Here is a 14,068-nt window from a genome sequence, read left to right on the forward strand (position 1 = left end):
GGACCCGCGTTATACACGTGTTGCCGTTTCTCGCTTGACTTTTGCTGTTTCTTTTGAAGAAGCTGCCGGCCGGGAAGATCTAGGTTGTTTCTTCCTCTTTTTTTTTGGAAAGGATGGGGAGAGTAGATTGCAGCTCCCCTTTCCTTGTTTGGTGTGTCCGGGTTAGGTAGGGCAGAGGGCTCCAGCCCTTGCTAATGCGTTCGATTTTTCTTTCCTTGGCATCCTGCCATCGGACCTGGTGTGGGTTGGATTCTTTTCTCGTGTTTCTTTTGCTTCGATCCAAGAAAAACTAGGTATTTTCACTAGAAAATTTCCACAGACGGTACCAAATTGTTTGACTCAAAAGAAGTTAAACTCTTTTTAAGCAAATCAATCAAAGAGATGAAGGGATAAATCGTAGTCAATCATAATTAATACTGAATCGGAAGATATAGTAGCTGCAATAAAATATGGAACGGACAAAATATCAGAAAATTTTATTCATGATAGAATCGCGCCCTGCCTCTCCTTAGAGAGGGACAGGAGGTTACAATCGTTTCTTACTTCCTTCCTCCATCTTCAGAAATGGAGCTCCCCCCTTCTTCATAGAGCTGAGATCCTGTTTTCAGGAGCCCTCTCGAGCTGTTAGAGTGATCCAGAAGAAGTAGTAGGGGGCCCCCTTTCAGTTCTCTTTTTCCTTTCTTTTATAGTCCAGAGGCTTCTTGTACTTGCCATGACTTAGCATGGTCAGATCAGGGAAACTTTCCTGTAGTCGAGAGGCCTTAGCCTCGTTGCTTATCTCGAATGTAGTAATGGCGAGATGAAGTCAACTTTGTTGACTTCTTTCATAAGATGATAGAAGAGGGGCTGTGCTTGAAACTTAAGGCTTTAATAATGCAACAAATAAGGATATTAATTCTTACCAAAACTTTTACAACTAAACAAAATGAATGACAAATTGAAATTGGAACACACAACATTCTGATCCGCTAGTTTCAGCAAAATAGTGAATTATCACATCTAAAATTACAAACTTTTTCCATATTTGATTCTCATGCATCTTTGCCAAATCAAACTATTATCATGCATAGTGTTGTCGATTTTTTTTTTTTTCATATTATTACAAATTTTCTAGTACACACTCGTATGAAAAATACATGAGAAACATTCTTCAATATCGGCCTCATTCGGTAACAGCATTTTATAGATGCAAGGTATAGATTTTATGTGAAAACCCATAAATTTTTCAATAAATAGTAAATCTGAAACATCTCTAATTTCCGACAATGTAATGTTAATATGGAGATCGAGTAATTCTAGACAAACTTAATTTAGTTGATCATTGTAGCTCTCATACACCGGAAAGCACATCATTTACTATTTAATTTAGTTGATCATAACAGCTCTCGTTGGTCATTAAGTTTGGATAGCTCCTATATTTGATTATTAAATTTAGGATAACAATAACATACCCAGTATTATCCCACATCGTGGGGGTCGGGGAGGGTAGTGTGTATGCATACCTTACACCTACCTTATGAAAGTAGAATGGTTGTTTCCAATAGACCATCGGCTCAGGAAAATATAAGCACCACATTAGTTAAAAGATAGACAAGGAGGGACAACACCACAAGCCATGTAAAAGCAATATAAAAACCATACGATAATAAGATGATCAAAATAAAAGAAAACAATGGGTAGTCATTGAAACCTACTACTAGCATAATGCGAGAGTGCATTCTAATACTACTGGTATGAGCAATCTATCACCTACCCTACTACCCTAATCCTCTACCTCCACACCTTCCTATCAAGGGTCATTGTTTAACCAAAAAATAGAATTTCGATTAAAGCTATAATTTAGAAGAACACGGGTTACTGATAATCGAAAGAATGAGTAAAAGAAATCAATTTGAATAGCAAGAATATAATCAATAGAAAAATAAGTAAAGCAAAGTATATCCAAATAATGTTTGGTATCCCTACAATTGATCAACTATCTCCCTTTATAGCTATTTGAGAGATATGCGTTTTGCCTTTGTCATAATAAGGTTATCATGAGTAATTAAAGACATTAAATGCTACGTTACACAATCATTATATTTAATACAGATTCTCTAGCGTATTCAACATTTAATGCTCATTAAATATTGTATCTGCACTCTCATATATTGTCAGATTCATTCTCCTTGATTCTCGGATCGGAATGACTTAAATAGGTACGGGTGATGAGTCTTTTGAATAACTGCCCGTGCCTCTTCCTTTGCCCTTGCTCGTATCTGTTGCTACTCGTGCCTCTTTGTCAGTTGTAACTCTTTGACCAGACTATTTGTCATGACACGTAATCTTCATACCTCTTTAATATGTAAATTCAATTTTTTCCAATACAGATAGTCCTCCCACTTGCCATTTATTCATCAGTTGAATATTTAGGAAGTGAATTTCATTAAAACGAGAATTTTTGTCACCATTAATGCTATGACAAAATTGACGCTTCAATTGTCACTTCCATTTAATGCTCTTTACACGTGTCGCCTTTCCATTAACTCTGCAGTTTTGCAGCCCTTTTCAAGGCTTTTCACAGCTCCACTATTCACGAAGAGTCAATTATCATTATTATGGTACTTTCATCATTACACTTTTTCCTTTGGCGGTTGCTTATCAATATAAATATAACTTCCTTCTTTGTTTTTACCACATAAAGTTTATAGAATATTCAATTTCCCAAATCTTTGTTTGCTTCTTCTCCGTATCATCCTCCTTTACTATGTCTTCATCAAACCCTAACCTTAGGAGAGTTCCCATAGTTGATACCTTCATGCCCCGGTTAGGAGCAGAAGGGGAGGTAGACTTCGTAATTTAGGGTCTGTTCGTGGTGGTTCTTCTATCCCTTCATCTAGTTCTGGCCCTTCTTCTAGAACTAGGGGTTCACTTTCACAAAGATCTTCTTCAAGGGGTAAGGAACCTTTTGAACCTCTTCGTGAGCCTACAGTAGAGGACATAGTTCCTACGGAAGTATCTTTTTATCATGACAGAGAATCTCTTAGGAATCAAGTCTCTGGTTTAGATCGTGCTGACATCTATCCCACTCAAATTACAGAAGTTTTGATTCCTGTAATTCGTAGAGACTGCCATTGGAGTAGTGATTTTCCTATTATCATCCCTAATCCAAATCAAAGAATTACCTCTTACTTAACTGGATTTTCTTTTGTTTATACATACCCTTTCACCTTAGGGTTTAGACCAGCTATTGACCCGGTCATTCTTGAGTTTTGCCGTTTCTTCGATGTCTGTTTCGGTCAAATTGGCCCAATCGTATGGAGGGCTGTTGCCTGTTTGAGGCACTTGACCAACACAGTCGGTGTTCCCTTTACTTTCCCTCATCTGATTCACCTTTATTCCCCTAGACTTTTCCGCAATGGTGTTTTTACACTAGAAGCCAGGAGCAAGAGAGTTTTGGTGAGCCCTGAGGATGACAAAGACCGTGGCTGGTATGCCAGGTTTGTTGCTGCCCCCACTGTTGGTTTAGTGGGTGAAGATAATGTTCCCTTCCCTGAGAAGTGGAATTTTGCACGTAAGTCATTTTAACTTTCTCGTGCCTTTTTTCTTCAAGTTTGTCAACTTTTCTAATTTTGCCCTTTTTTTTTAGCAACCATGGGAGTTGTGGAAAGTGCTCCCAATTTCCGTGATTGGGTAGACAAGTTACTAAAGACTGCACCAATGGATGGTAGGTCTTGGAAGACACTTTCTAACCGATTTGGTTGGAAAGTAAAAACTCATGGTAAGAGTTTTTGTATTATTTCGTTTTTCATATAATGTTCTTTTTACACTAATTTCAATCCTTCTTTTTATCAGGATTTGCTATTCGGGGAGTTACTGCCAAGGCGGTTGCGGCTTCCCGCATCTCTTCAGTAACCTGTATCTCTTTAGAGAGGGCTCAAGAAATAGTCTTGGGTTCTTCATCAAAGAGAAAAGTTGTTGAAGAAGAAGATTCTGAAGAAGAGGAAGACAGGGGCTCTTTGGTGAGAAGGCCTCGAGCTCGAAGACGCATCATTTCTGATGATGAAGCTGAAGCATCCCCCCGCCGTTCTATTCCTTTTACCAAGCCTGCTGAGGCCCCGGTGGTGATCCCCGTATCTGATGATGATGCTGCTCCCCTAGATACTCGTGAGTCCATTGAACAACTTTTTATTAGCAGGTTTAATAGTGAAGGTTTAGGGCCCGTTTTAAATGAAGCACCCTTAGCTTCTTTTTCGACTCCCGTGTTTGTGACTCCTTCCTTGCCAACCTCAGTTGTTCCTTCTCAAACTGTTTTCACTTCTTCTACTACCCCTCCTTTGACAATTCCTCCTTCAATCATTCATCATATTGAAGTTGGCTCTTCAAGTAGGAGCGCTGCTATGAGGAGGGTAGTTATTGAAGTTCCTGCTGAGAGCAGTCTTTTGAGGAAATCAAGTCAATCAGATGCATGGTTAGAGCCTTTAATTGGCCCAATCGAAAAAGCCAAGCTTCAAAGCCACAGTTCTTTGACGTTGACGAATGATATTGTGCATGCCACTTTGAAGGTATTCATCTTCTCTCTCTTTTTTGCTTTACTTTATGGTTTCTCCATCTTTGGGATTCTTATTTCCCCCCTTTTTAGGCCAATCTTATCGGCACAGAGATGATGAAAAGAGTTACCTCCTCAGAGCAGATTGCACGTGATTCTCAGCTAGAGGCATTCAATTGGAAGGAACAGTAACAAAGCTTGCAAATTGATATGGAATATTTGGAAGAGAGTAAGAGTACCTTGGAGCAGCAGGTGCGGGCCTTGACTTCGGAATTGGGGATTGTAAAGGATTCTTTGAGTCAAGCAGATAAGGAAAGAGCTCGTCTTGAAACTTCCTTCTCAGAGCAGCTATCCAAGGCTAGTGAAGAGAACAGAGAGTTAAAGGCTCTCTTAAGTAAAAAAGAAGCCTACGTCGGGGAGCTCGTGCAAAATTTGACACAAGCACAAGAAGACCTCCGAGTTTCTTCTGATAAGGTTTGTGCTTTGGAAAACTCCCATGCCTCTCTTCAAGCCTCCTACACATCTGCCTTAGCTGAAAATGAGATGTTGAAGAGCGAGATTGCTGACTGGGAAAGGGATTACGAGATCCTTGAGGATAAGTCTGCTATGGAAGTAAGTTGGGCGTTTTTTAAATCACGCCGTGATACCTTATTGAAGCTGGCCAAGAAAATTTCAACTTAGAGTTTGAGTTGGCTAAGATCAATGAAACTATTGAGAAAGCTCAGCAAACTCAAGATTTTCCTTCTCCCGTGGCCGAAGCTTCCGTGAATGTTGAAGTTGATACGGGTATCCCAACTCTTTCAAGCCCAGTCGAGCCTGTTGCTGCAAGCCAAGCTGATCCCTGTATTGTAAGCCAAGTTGATCCCATTGCTGTTGATGCACCTTTTTCAGTTCCCTCATCTTCCTAGTGATAAGTTTAAGTTGTTTGAATTCTGTCTTCTTTTTTCTTTTTCTTTAGGTACCTTTTTGGAAGGTTATGTTTAAAGCCCCTGGTTTCATTTGAGGGTTTGATTTTGAAAACTTAAGTCCCCAGACCTTTTATGGGGCAGTATGTATAAACAATTTGCAGTTCCTATAACTAAGTTCTTACTTAGTCTTAAGCTTTTTAATATTTTTAGAAGTTTTCTCGTTATTATCTTGAACTTCTATTTAATTTATTCTTGCCTTTATTTCTAAGGACTTATAGAATAATCTGCATTTTTATTCTTAGAAAATGCTTCTATTGTCTTTATGAATAACTAAATTAAACATGAATTTTATAAAAGAGGACCCTTTAATATTTCGACACTTAATGAAGAAGACGTCTCAACTTCATAATGGTGTTAAAATACGATAAAAGAAATAGGAACACACATGTTTCTTTGAAATAACTTTGACAAGTTATTATCTGAACTTTGTCTAGTTTTGAATGATCACTTTTGAATTACATCTATAACTTTCTCATAACTGTTTTTCTTGTAACAGATTTTAAAAAAAAAATAAACACATGGTTTTTATTAATAACCCGTTTCAGTACATAGCCTTTACCCTAACCATAATAAGGTTTTATTTGGCCTTGGCTCGTGACTTCTGCACTTGTCTTATTCAATGAGTGAACTTTTCAGGCTTAATCTTTGATTTTTCTCAATGTTCTTTGCCTTTATACACATGCCTGTGTATATTATGTAATCCCTCAAGTGTTTGAGTGTTGAAGTATGAAGCCTCGAGCACTTGATTATTCCTCTGATTTGGTCCTTTCCCTGAAAAAGAAAAATACACGGGACTCGGAGGTGCTACTATAGATGAAGACTGCTTAACCCGTTTGTATTTCTATCAGAATATTTGTAACCCTAGGTCGGGAAGTTTAATGTTTTCCACGTGCCTTGCAAGTCGTGACTCATCATTTAGTACGAGCTAGCTTTTTGCCTATCATCTAAAATCGTTAGTAAAATTTTAACAATTCAAAAATAGAATTTTGAAACAAAGATACCTGACCGTAGGTATTTGTTAGAAGTAGTATCTCTTCAAGTGAACACCATTCCAATGTGAAGGTAATATTTTGCCATCCATTGTTTCCAATTTATATGCTCCTTTACCTACAATATCATGAATTCTATAGGGTCCTTCCCATGTTGGACTTAATTTTCCCGCGTTAGCTGCCTTCGTAGATTGAAAAACCTTTTTAAGCACAAAGTCCCCAATTTTGAAGAATCTGAGGCGTGCTTTTCGGTTGTAGTACCATTCTATGACCTACTTCTATGCTGCCATTCTTATTAGTGCAGCTTCTCTCCTTCCTTCAAGTAAATCAAGATTTACACGCATTTCCTCGTCATTAGATTCTTCTATTTCCTGCATAAACCTTGTGCTTGGCTCTCCTATCTCAACAGGAATTAAAGCTTCTGCTCCATAAACCAATGAAAATGGTGTTTCTCCTATACTTGTTTTTGTTGTTGTTCGATATGCCCATAAAACACCAGGTAGCACTTCTGGCCAATTTCCTTTTGACTCTTCTGAAAGCTTCTTTAAATTATTGATAATGACTTTATTTGTTGATTCTACTTGCCCATTACCCAGCCGATGATAAGGTGTAGACGTAATCCTTTTAATCTTCCAACTTTGAAAAAATTCCGTGATTTGAGCCCCTATAAACTGAGGGCCATTATCACACACAATCTCCTTTGGTACACCAAATCGGCATATGATATTCCGCCAAATAAAATCTTTAACTTCCTTTTCTCGCACCTGTTTGAATGCTCCTGCCTCTACTCATTTAGTAAAATAATCAGTGAGTACGAGCAAAAATTTTACCTGTCCTTTTGCCTGTGGTAATGGACCCATGATATCCATTCCCCATTTCATAAATGGCCACAGCGCGATGACTGGATGTAATAATTCCGCAGGTCTATGCATATTGTTACCGTACCTTTGATATTTATCGCATTTAGCCACGAAACATTCTGCTTCTTCTTCCATTTTAGTCCAATAATACCTTTCCCTAATTAGGGTTCTTACCAATGATCTTCCTCCGGCGTGATTCCCACAGTGCCCCTTGTGTATTTCTCTCATTACATACTCCATTTGAGAAGGTCCGAGGCATCTGGCTAAGGGACCACCGAACATTTTACGATATAGATTGCCTTGCTTTAAGCAGTACCGAGCAGCCTTTTTTCGAAGCACATGAGCTTTTTTCTTATCATCAGGGACGGTCCCATACTCCAAAAAAGCAACAATCTCGTTCCTCCAGTCCCAAGTTAAATTATTGAAATTTACCTCATTCTTGTCGAGGTCAAGAACTGAATGAAATAAATGAATAACTGAGGCATTTGCATCACTTGCTACGTCAACCGGAGATGAGAGATTAGCTAAAGTGTCCGCTTCAACATTTTCATCCCTTGGTATTTGTGTAACTTTCCAAGTTTGAAATTGCTTTATCAATTCCCGTACTTTTCTAAATACTGTTGCATCCTTGCTTCCCTGGCTGTATAAGGTTCCCAGCATTTAATTAACCACGAGTTATGAATCGCTTTTGATTATAATCTGATTTATGCCAAGTTCTCGTGCCTGTTCTAAACCTGCAATCACAGCCTCATACTCTGCTTCATTGTTACTTATAGAATGACATTTGATAGCTTGTCGAATGGTTTCACCTGTAGGTGGTACCAAAATAATCCCTAAACCTTCACCTTTTATGTTAGATGAACCGTCAGTGAATAAAGTCCAAGTTCCTAGGTTAGCTCCATTAAGCACCTGTAATTCTTTTCTGCTTCTAATTGCATCCCCTGGCTAAAATCAGCCACGAAATCAGCTAACACTTGAGATTTTATAGCAGTTCTAGGTTGGTACGTGATTTCATACTCACTTAATTCTATATCCCACTTAGCCAACCTACCTGATAACTCATGCTTATGTATTATATTACGTAAGGGATAAGCAGTTACTACAACAATAAGATGACACTGAAAGTAAGGTCTTAATTTCCTAGATGCCATGATCAATGCAAGTGCAAGCTTTTCTAATTGAGGATACCGTGTCTCCGCATCTAACAAAGATTTACTAACATAATAGATCGGCGATTGTTTACCTTGGTCTTCTCTGACTAGAACAACACTTACCGCTACTTCTGAAACAGCAAGGTAAATGAGTAATCTTTCCCCAGCCTTTGGTTTTGCAAGCAATGATGGATTTGATAAGTACATTTTCAAACTTCTAAGTGCTTGTTGACATTCTTCATTCCATTCAAAATGATCTTGCTTTTTAAGAGCTGAAAAGAATTTAAAGCACTTTTCTGATGATTTAGAAATAAATCTTCCCAATGCTGCAATCCTCCCTGTCAATCTCTGAACCTCTTTCTTACTTGAAAGTATATCAGGGATTTCTTCAATGGCCTTAATATGTGCGGGATTCACTTCAATACCACGGTTAGAAACAAGAAACCTAAAAACTTACCTGACGAAACACCAAATGCACATTTCTCGAGATTTAATTTCATATTAAATTTGCGCAGAATTTGAAATGTATCAGACAAATGTGATATGTGATCTCTCGAATATTGAGTCTTAACGAGCATATCATCTATATAAACCTCCATGGTTTTTACCAAATGTTCTTGAAACATTTTAGTAACCAGCCTCTGATATGTTGCTCCAGCGTTTTTGAGACCAAAAGGCATCACTTTATAACAGTAAGTCCCCCTGTTGTTATAAATGAAGTTTTTTCTTCATCTTCTGGATCCATTTTGATCTGATTGTACCCTGAATATGAATCTAAAAGACTTAATAGTTCATGCCCTGCAGTAGCATCAATTAGTTGATCTATATGCGGTAGTGGAAAAGAATCCTTAGGGCAGGCTTTATTAAGGTCTGTATAATCCACACAAACCTGCCACTTACCGTTCCTTCTTTGGAACTACAACAGTATTGGCTAACCAATTAGGATATTTTACCTTACCAATGGATCCAATCTTCAGCAATTTTTGAACCTATTCCTGAATCACCTGATTCTTGAATGTTCCTTGCTTTCTTTTCTTTTGTTTGACAGGAGGGTATGATGGGTCATCATTTAATTTGTGAGTCATTACCTCCGGTGGTATTCCTGTCATGTCAGAGTGGGACCAAGAAAAACATTCCACGTTAGTTTTCAAAAATGCAATTAACTTACCTTTCATGCCTTGTCTAAGATTGGCCCCAACGTAGACTTTCTTATCAGGCCATTGAGCAAATAATACAACAGGCTCCAACTCCTCAATTGTTGTTTTGATATTTTCATTCTCTTCTGGTTCTTGAATGGTATCAGGCCTTGAATCTACATCTGTTTGCCCCTGTGCAGTTGAGGTTTGTGTTATGGTGCCCTAAACTGTTTTTTGTGATTGCTATTTTTCTTCACTTTTTGTATTCGTGGCTGCTATGGAGTAGATGCTCCTGGATGTATGTTGATCCCCACGAATTTGTCGTATTCCCCATGGTGATGGAAATTTAATGACTTGATGCAAGGTTGAAGGAACAGCATCCATTTCATGGATCCATGGTCTCCCTAGAATCAAATTGTAAGCCATCTCCATATCTACTACCTGAAACTTTGTTTCTTTTACGACTCCTTCTGCAAATGTGGTGAGTGTTACCTCTCATTTCGTCACAACATTGGAATTGTCAAATCTAGATAGAGTATGCACTTTTGGTATTATTCTATCTTCAGCTTGCATCTCACATAATACTCTTAGACAAATAATGTTCACAGAACTTCCTGGATCAATCAAAACTCGTTTCACATTAGTATCATGTACAATTAGAGATATTACCAGCGCGTCGTTGTGAGGGGTTAATACGTCATCCGCATCCGCATCGTCAATTGTAATGATGTCTTCCTCTAAGACATGCCGTACCCGTTTCCCTTGAGTAATTGTAACTTTGGAAATTTTATTAGTTGCGGTGTATGATACGCCATTGATGTCTTCTCCCCCGCTTATAACGTTGACGGTTCTTTTAGGAGAAGGTGGTTTAGGGGGCTTCTGTCTGTTTTTCATCTAAGCTTGTTTACCTTTCTCACTAAATAACTTGGTGAGATACCCTTGTTTTAATAGATAATCAAATTCACCTTGTAAAAACCAGCAGTCTGCCGTTTTATTCCCGTGATCATTATGAAACTCGCACCAATGATCAGGGTTGCGCCTTTTTGGATTCGTCCTCACCTCTTTTGGCCATCGTACTTTATCTCCCATGCTTCTCAAGACAGCAACGACCTCGTAGGTGCTCACATTGAAATTGTAACCGCCAAATCTTGCCTTCAAATTTCTATCATCATCTCGTGACTCATGAGTGTTTCGATTGTTCCTGAATCTTGATGAAGAACCTGACTCTCTATTCCTTGATCTATGATCATACCTTTGATTGTCCTGCTTTGACCGTGAGCCTTTTCCCGCAGGCCCCATGTATGGCTCGTACTTGTTTTTACCGGATCTTTTTTCAGTTTCCACACGTCTCGAACTTGCCTTTTCTTCTTCTTGAAATCGTGGAACAATATCCTCTTCTATCCTCAGCTTCGTGCTATACCTGTTGTAAACGTCATTCCACGTTGTAGCTGGGAATTCGCGAAGGATTTCCTTGAGTCACCTCGTAGCTTCTGAGCGCTTTTCATTCAAATTGCTTGTGAAAGCTATAGCTGCCCAATTATCAGGTACACGCGGTAATGTCATTCTTTCACGTTGGAATCTGTCCACGAATTCCCTAAGCAATTTTGAGTCCCCTTGCTTGATCTTGAAAATAACTTCCATTGTTTTTTTGACTTTTTGAGCTCCCGAATGTGCTTTAATGAAAGAATCTGCAAGCTGAGCAAAAGAATTTATTGAATTTTCAGGTAAAAGAGAATACCATGTTAGCGCTCCCTTAGTGAGTGTTTCACCGAATTTTTTGACTAATACTGATTCAATCTCCTGCTTGGTCAAATCGTTGCCTTTTACACCTATTGTGAATGCAGTCACGTGGTCTCGTGGGTCTGTTGTTCCATCGTATTTTGGAATATCAGGCATTTTGAACTTCTTTGGAATTGGGAGGGGAGCAGCACTTGGCTTCCAGGGTTGTTGTGAATATTTATCCATATCTACCCCTTTGATCACGGGTGGCACCCCGGGTAGTTGCTCTATGCGGTCACTTTGCTCCATGAGCTGTTTCTGCAATGTTAGTACTAAATTTTGTAAATGAGAATTAACCAAGTTACCTGGTTCTCCCTCCTGTGATTCGCTGGGGGTTCCACCACTACCTGAATTAACAAGCCTGGAACGAGGGTTCTCCAGAGTATTGTTATTTGGAGTGGGTGTGGGTGGTGCAGCAGGTAATTGACTAACAAAAGCCTGAATAGCTTTATTGACCTGTGAGGCAATAAGTTTTTGCAAAGCCTCATCCATAACTTCAACATTTTCGAATTCAGCCTGTCCATCTGTATGAGATCCATCAGGAGTACCTTCACAAGACCGCCATGGAGAGCCTCGTGGAGAAGGAATCAGTACGTTATTATCCTGCGGATCTCCCTGAAGTTATTGGTTTGTTTGGTTTTCTTGGTTTCCTTGAATGCTGTCATTGTTGTTCGACATGGTTGATGAAACAAGGAAAGTTAAGCTAAAATAGAATGGATTATCAGATTCTCGGTAACGGAACCAATTTATTTAACCAAAAAATAGAATTTCGATTAAAGATATAATTTAGAAGAACACGGGTTACTGATAATCGAAAGAATGAGTAAAAGAAATCAATTTGAATAGCAAGAATATAATCAATAGAAAAACAAGTAAACCAAAGTATATCCAAATAATGTTTCGTATCCCTACAATTGATCAGCTATCTCCCTTTTATAGCTATTTGAGAGATATGCATTTTGCCTTTGTCATAATACGGCTATTATGAGTAATTAAAGACATTAAATGCTACGTTACACAATCATTATATTTAATACAGATTCTCTAACATATTCAGCATTTAATGCTCATTAAATATTGTATCTGCACTCTCATATATTGTCAGATTCATTCGCCTTGATTCTCGGATCTGAATGATTTAAATAGGTACGGGTGATGAGTCTTTTGAATAACTGCCCGTGCCTCTTCCTTTGTCCTTGCTCGTATCTGTTGGTACTCGTGCCTCTTTGCCAGTTGTAACTCATTGACCAGTCTATGTGTCACGACACGTCATCTCCATACCTCTTCAATATGTAAATTCAATTTTTTCCAATACAGTAATGTCTTCGGTCAGCTGAATTTGCGCCATGTCTTGCCTAATCAATTCAATCTTGTAAAATTGTGAGCATATTCTACTTTAAGATCCAAGTCTACTCCGATCCATTTGGATCATTGTAGTGACGCAGATAATGTTTTAATAACAAGTATCATTCAGGGTTTTCCTTGAAATAATCAAGCATTTTGGACATAATTGTAAGCTGCAGAAAAAAAGACCTATATGGGTAATAATATATGTAGAAAAGTAGAAACTAAAAGGAAATGAAAGTTGACATCGGCTTGTAATATAGCATTTTCATTTTGCAATTGCTCTAGTATTTTTCATCGTTTCTCAGGATTACAAGTAGCACAAAGGAGATTTCTCAACTCAAAACTCATTTGCAAGTTCTTTGAAAGTAATCTTGAGTTTTCCAGACTAAGATTTTCATGTTCTTCCTTATCCCTAATATGCGTGAATAAGTGAGTATAGTCGATAAATACAAGAAATAAAAATTTTAGGTCACGGCTCGCGCAAAATTTAGCGAATTTAGTAGTTTCTTTTTTCTTTTGGTTCAAAGATGACATATTATCAAATATATCGAATTTAGGTCATCAAGTGTTGGAAGTCTTTATTTTTTATGTGTCATATTCCCAAAAACCAACTATCGTGATGGCGCCTATCGTGGAACTAGGCAAGCCAATTACTCAACTATTTCAACATAACCAAAAGTTTTGAAAAGTACGGAAGCAGTTAATATTTAAGGAAAACCTTTTGATAACAGAAATAAATATGCAACCCAATACAATGTCTCCCAAAACAGGGGTGTCACTAAGTACATGAGCATCTACACCAGAAGATAGTCTAATACAATGTCTAAAGATTAAAAACTCAAATGGAAGTAAAGATGATGAAGGAGGATCAAGGTCTGCGAACCCCATGCAGCTACCTCGATAGTCTCCCGAGATCCTGACTCCACACTCAGTAACCGCAATGACGGGAAGCACCTGGATCTGCACATGAGGTGTAGTGTGTAGCGCAAGTACAACCAACTTGATAAGTAATAAATCTTAACTTTGGACTGAAAGTAATGACGAACTCAACCGGTACAGTTCATTATAGGAAATAACAGTGTAGAAACGTAGGCATGCTTTCAAATTCAACAGTTAAACTCAGAACAATAAGATAGATCAAATTTGAATAATATGAAGAATATAAGTCCTCTACTTCTACATGCCAATGCACATGCTGTATGTGATGCACCATGCTGAAAGCCTCATGTGCTCACAATATCAAATGCTCAATCACTCAGTACTATATATGACCAATCCGGCACAGGAAAGATCCATCCCGGAATATATAC

The sequence above is a fragment of the Nicotiana attenuata genome, chromosome 6 (assembly GCF_001879085.1).
Source record: "Nicotiana attenuata strain UT chromosome 6, NIATTr2, whole genome shotgun sequence".
Classification (NCBI taxonomy): Eukaryota; Viridiplantae; Streptophyta; class Magnoliopsida; order Solanales; family Solanaceae; genus Nicotiana; species Nicotiana attenuata.